This window comes from Heptranchias perlo, chromosome 20 (assembly GCF_035084215.1).
Source record: "Heptranchias perlo isolate sHepPer1 chromosome 20, sHepPer1.hap1, whole genome shotgun sequence".
NCBI classification, from domain to species: domain Eukaryota; kingdom Metazoa; phylum Chordata; class Chondrichthyes; order Hexanchiformes; family Hexanchidae; genus Heptranchias; species Heptranchias perlo.
The window spans coordinates 47085699-47092308 of NC_090344.1; positions in this window are offsets into that span (position 1 = coordinate 47085699).

The window sequence follows — 6610 nt, forward strand, 5'->3', positions numbered from 1 at the left end:
GGTGATTCTGGGATTTGCCAGTAAATGGGAAGCTTGGGAACTCAAGCAGCATGTAATATCTTTCAACAGGTGAGATGCAATTCTGAAGTATCCAGCCCATGGTCATTGCTTGAAGGGAGGGAAATTCAAAGCAAATCTATGGAAACCATGTTTCAATGAGTTGAGTGGTCAATCTATGGAACAAGCTCTCTGGGGAGATGGTGGATGAAGATAGTAATGATTCATTCGAATGAACATTAGACAGATTTCTTTCAGAAAATAATATTTTGGGATGCAGTGCATGAATAATTTGAGACATGACATGTGGTAAGTGCAGCGTGCTTGGGAGGAACAGGTGACCACTGGGGTTTTCCTTGCCTCATGTCTGGGTCTGTTGTAGAATTATTTATAGAGATCAATGGGCACCAGCACTAGATTGATTCCTGGGATGAGAGGGTTGTCCATGAGGAGAGATTGAGTAGAATGGGCCTACACTCTCTGGAGTTGAGAAGAATGAGAAGTGATCTCATTGAAACATATGAGATTCTGAGGGGGCTTGACAGGGTAGAGGGACAGGGAATATGATGTCGTGGCAACAATGGACAACTGGCTCAAAAAAGGGCAGGATTGGGTACTAAATATTCCTGAATACAAGGTGTTCAGGAAAGATAGGGAAGGAAAAAAATGAGGTGGCAGTGTGGATTAAGGAGAATATTGCAGTGCTGGAGAGAGAGGATGTCCTTGAGGGGTCAAAGACAGAATCTGGTTGGAGTTAAGAAATAATAGAGGTGCCATTACACTACTGGGTCCATTCTATAGACCAACTATAGTCCATTCTATAGTGGGAAGGATACAGAGGAGCAAATTTGCAGGGAACTTACAGAGAGGTGCAAGAACTATAGAGTAGTGATAATAGGGGACTTCAACTATCCTAATGTAGACTGGGATAGTAATAGTGTAAAGGACAAAGAGGGGGAGGAATTTCTGAAGTGTGTTCAGGAGAACTTTCTTGATCAGTATGTTTCTGGCCCAACGAGGAAGGAGGCATTGCTGGATCTGGTTCTGGGGAATGAATTGGGTCAAGTGGAGCAAGTGTCAGTGGGAAAACATTGAGGGAACAGTGATCATAGTATCATAAGGTTTACATTAGTTATGGAAAAGGACAAGGAGCAATGTAGAGTAAAAATATTTAATTGGAGGAGGGCCAATTTCAGTGGGTTGAGAACGGATCTGGCCCGGGTAAATTGGAATCAAAGATTGGCAGGGAAAACTGAAATTGAACAATGGGCGGCCTTTAAAGAGGAGATGGTTCGGGTACAGTCCAGGTACACGAGGGGGAAAGGTAGGGCAACCAAAACCAGAGCTCCCTGGATGACAAAAGAGATAGAGAGTAAGATGAAGTGGAAAAAGGGGGCGTATGTCAGATGTCAGGTTGATAATACAAGCGAGAGCCAGGCTGAATATAGACAGTGCGGAGGAGAAGTGAAAAAGGAAATAAGAGGGGCAAGGAGGGAGGATGAGAATAGACTGGCAGCTAACATAAAAGGGAATCCAAAAGTCTTCTTTAGACATATAAATAGTAAACGGGTAGTAAGAGGAGGGGTGAGGCCAATTCGGGACCAAAAATGAAATCTACGCATGGAGGCAGAGGGCATGGCTGAGGTACGAAATGAGTACTTTGCATCTGTCTTTACCAAGAAAGAAGATGCTGCCAGAGTCACAGTAAAAAGGAAAGTAGTTGAGATACGAGATGGGGTGAAAATTGATAAAGAGGAGCAATTAGAATGGCTGGCTATGCTTAAAGTAGATAAGTCACCTGGTCTGGTTGCTGAGGGAAGTAAGGGTGGAAATTGCAGAGGTGCTGGCCATAATCTTCCAATCCTCCTTAGATACGAGAGGTGGTGCCAGAGGACTGGAGAATTGCAAGTGTTAGACCCTTGTTCAAAAAAGGGTGTAAGGATAAACCCAGCAACTACAGGCCAGTTAGTTTAACCTCGGTGATGGGGAAGCTTTTGGAAACGATAATCCGGGACAAAATTAATAGTCACTTGAACCAGTGTGGATTAATAAAGGAAAGTCAGCGCAGATTTATTAAAGGCAAATCATGTTTAACTGACTTGATTGGGTTTTTTGATGAGGTAATAGAGAGGGTTGATGAGGGCAATGTGGTTAATGTTGTGTTTGTGGACTTTCAAAAGGCATTTGATAAAGTGCCGCATAATAGGCTTGTCAGTAAAATTGAAGCTCATGGAATAAAGGGGCTGTCGCAGCATGGATATGAAATTGGCGAAGTGACAAGAAACAGAGAGTAGTGGTGAACGGTTGTTTTTCAGACTGGACGAAGGTATACAGTGGTGTTCCCCGGGGGTTGGTACCAGGACCGCTGCTTTTCTTGGCATATATTAATGACTTGGACTTGGGTGCACAGGGCACAATTTCAAAATTTGCAGATGACACAAAACTTGGAAGTGCAGTAAACAGTGAGGAGGATAGTAATAGACTTCAAGAGGGCACTGACAGGCTGGTGGAATGGGCGGACACATGGCAGATGAAATTTAATGTAGATAAGTGCAAAGTGATACATTTTGGCAGGAAGAATGAGGAGAGGCGATATAAACTAAATGGTACAATTCTAAAAGGGTTGCAGGAACAGAGGGACCTGGGGGTATATGTGCACAAATCTTTGAAGGTGGCAGTACAGGTTGAGAAAGTGGTTAAAAAAGCAGATGGGATTCTGGGCTTTATAAATAGAGGCATGGAGTATAAAAGCAAGGAAGTTATGTTGAACATTTATGAAACACTGGTTCGGCCACAAGTGGAGTACTGTATCCAATTCTGGGCTCCTCACTTTAGGAAGGATGTGATGGCCTTAGAGAGGGTGCAGAAAAGATTTACTGGAATGGTTCAAGGGATGAGGGACTTCAGTTATGTGGAGAGACTGGAGAAGGTGGTGTTGTTCTTCTTAGAGCAGAGAAGGTTAAGAGGAGATTTGATGGAAGTGTTCAAAATCATGAAGGATTTCATGAGTAACTGAGAGAGAGAAACTTTTTGTAAAATTCGTTCATGGGATCTGGGCGTCGCTGGCAAGGCCGGCATTTATTGCCCATCCCTAATTGCCCTTGAGAAGGTGGTGGTGAGCCGCCGCCTTGAACCGCTGCAGTCCGTGAGGTGAAGGTTCTCCCACAGTGCTGTTAGGAAGGGAGTTCCAGGATTTTAACCCAGCGACAATGAAGGAACGGCGATATATTTCCAAGTCGGGATGGTGTGTGACTTGGAGGCGAACGTGCAGGTGGTGTTGTTCCCATGTACCTGCTGCTCTTGTCCTTCTAGGTGGTAGAGGTCGCGGGTTTGGGAGGTGCCGACAAAGAAGCCTTGGCGAGTTGCTGCAGTGCATCCTGTGGATGGTACACACTGCAGCCACTGTGCGCCGGTGGTGAAGGGAGTGAATGTTTAGGGTGGTGGATGGGGTGCCAATCAAGCGGGCTGCTTTGTCCTGGATGGTGTCGAGCTTCTTGAGTGTTGTTGGAGCTGCACTCATCCGGGCAAGTGGAGAGTATTCCATCACACTCCTGACTTGTGCCTTGTAGATGGTGGAAAGGCTTTGGGGAGTCAGGTGAGTCACTCGCCGCAGAATACCCAGCCTCTGACCTGCTCTCGTAGCCACAGTATTTATATGGCTGGTCCAGTTAAGTTTCTGGTCAATGGTGACCCCCCAGGATGTTGAAGGTGGGGGATTTGGCGATGGTAATGACAAGAGGAGGTGGTTAGACTGTCTCTTATTGGAGATGGTCATTGCCTGGCACTTGTCTGGTGCGAATGTTACTTGCCACTTATCAGCCCAAGCCTGGATGTTGTCCAGGTCTTGCTGCATGTGGGCTCGGACTGCTTCATTATCTGAGGGGTTGCGAATGGAACTGAACACTGTGCAATCATCAGCGAACATCCCCATTTCTGACCTTATGATGGAGGGAAGGTCATTGATGAAGCAGCTGAAGATGGTTGGGCCGAGGACACTGCCCTGAGGAACTCCTGCAGCAATGTCCTGGGGCTGAGATGATTGGCCTCCAACAACCACTACCATCTTCCTTTGTGCTAGGTATAACTCCAACCACTGGAGAGTTTTCCCCCTGATTCCCATTGACTTCAATTTTACTAGGGCTCCTTGGTGCCACACTCGGTCAAATGCTGCCTTGATGTCAAGTGTGGTCACTCTCACCTCACCTCTGGAATTCAGCTCTTTTGTCCATGTCTGGACCAAGGCTGTAATGAGGTCTGGGGCTGAGTGGTCCTGGTGGAACCCAAACTGAGCATCGGTGAGCAGGTTATTGGTGAGTAAGTGCCGCTTGTTAACACTGTCGACGACACCTTCCATCACTTTACTAATGATTGAGAGTAGACTGATGGGGCGGTAATTGGCCGGATTGGATTTGTCCTGCTTTTTGTGGACAGGACATATCTGGGCAATTTTCCACATTGTCGGGTAGATGCCAGTGTTGTAGCTGTACTGGAACAGTTTGGCAAGAGGCGCAGCTAGTTCTGGAGCACAAGTCTTCAGCACTACTGCCGGGATGTTGTCGGAGCCCATAGCCTTTGCTGTATCCAGTGCACTCAGCTGTTTCTTGATATCACGTGGAGTGAATCGAATTGGCTGAAGACTGGCTTCTGTGAGGGGGGGATATTGGGAGGAGGCCGAGATGAATCATCCACTCGGCACTTCTGGCTGAAGATGGTTTCAAACGCTTCAGCCTTGTCTTTTGCACTCACGTGCTGGACTCCGCCATCGTTGAGGATGGGGATGTTTACAGAGCCTCTTCCTCCTGTTAGTTGTTTAATTGTCCACCACCATTCACGACTGGATGTGGCAGGACTGCAGAGCTTTGATCTGATCCGTTGGTTGTGGAATTGCTTAGCCCTGTCGTACAGCATGTTGCTTCCGCTGTTTAGCATACATGTAGTTCTGAGTTGTAGCTTCACCAGGTTGGCACCTCATTTTTAGGTACACCTGGTGCTGCTCCTGGCATGCTCTTCTACACTCCTCATTGAACCAGGGTTGATCCCCTAGGCTTGTTGGTAATGGGAGATTGAGGAATATTCCGGGCCATGAGGTTACTGATTGTGCTGGAATACAATTCTGCTGCTGCTGATGGCCCACAGCGCCTCATGGATGCCCAGTTTTGAGCTGCTAGATCTGTTCTGAATCTATCCCATTTAGCACGGTGGTAGTGCCACACAACACCTTGGATGGTGTCCTCAGTGCAAAGATGCGACTTCATCTCCACGAGGACTGTGCGGTGGTCACTCCTACCAATACTATCATGGACAGATGCATTTGCGACAGATAGATTGGTGAGGACGAGGTCAAGTAAGTTTTTCCCCTCGTGTTGGTTCGCTCACCACCTGCCGCAGGCCCAGTCTCGCAGCTATGTCCTTCAGGACTTGGCCAGCTCGGTCAGTTGTTGTGCTACCGAGCCGCACTTGGTGATGGACATTGAAGTCCCCCACCCAGAGTACATTCTGTGCCCTTGCTCCCCTCAGTGCTTCCTCCAAGTGGTGTTCAGCATGGAGGAGGACTGATTCATCAGCTGAGGGAGGCAGTAGGTGGTAATCAGCAGGAGGTTTCCTTGCCCATGCTTGACCTGATGCCATGAGATTTCATGGGGTCCAGAGTCAATGTTGAGGACTGCCAGGGCCACTCCCACCTGACTGTATATCACTGCACTGCCACCTCTGGTGGGTCTGTCCTGCCGGTGGGACAGGACATACCCAGGGATGGTGATGGAAGAGTCTGGGACGTTGGCTGAAAGGTACGATTCTGGAGTATGGCTATTGCTTGACTCGTCTGTGGGACAGCTCTCCCAATTTTGGCACAAGTCCCCAGATGTTAGTGAGGCGGACTTTGCAGGGTCGACTGGGCTTGGCTTGCCTTTGTCATGTCCGGTGCCTAGTGATCCGTCTGGTTTTATTCTTATTATGACAATTTTTAAGGAAGATTTTACAACTGAGTGGCTTGCCAGGCCATTTCAGAATCAACCACATTGCTGTGGGTCTGGAGTCACAAAAAGGCCAGACTGGGTAAGGACGGCAGGTTTCCTTCCCGAAAGGATATTAATGAACCAGATGGGTTTTTACAACAATCCGGTAGTTTCATAGCCACCATTACTGATACTAGTATTTTAATTCCAGCTTTTTATTTTTAATTAATTGAATTTAAATTCTCCAGTTGTTGTGGTGGGATTTGAACTCATGACTCGGGGATTATTAGTCCAGGCCTCTGGATTATTAGTCCAGTAACATAACCACTATGCTACCATACCCCTGGCAGAAGGGTTGAAAACCAGAGGGCACTGATTTAAGGTGATTGGCAAAAGAACCAAAGGCGATGTGAAGAAAAACTTTTTTACGCTGTGAGTAGCTATGATCTGGAATGTGCTGCCTCAAAGGGTCGTGGAAGCAGATTCAATTGTAGCTTTCAAAAAGGAATTGGATAAATATTTGAAGGGAAACATTTTGCAGGGCGACAGGGAAAGAGCGGGGGGATGGGACTAACTGGGTTGCTCTTGCAAAGAGCTGGCATAGGTTTGATGGGCCAAATGGCCTCCTTCTGTGCTGTAACCATCCTAAGGTTGTTTCC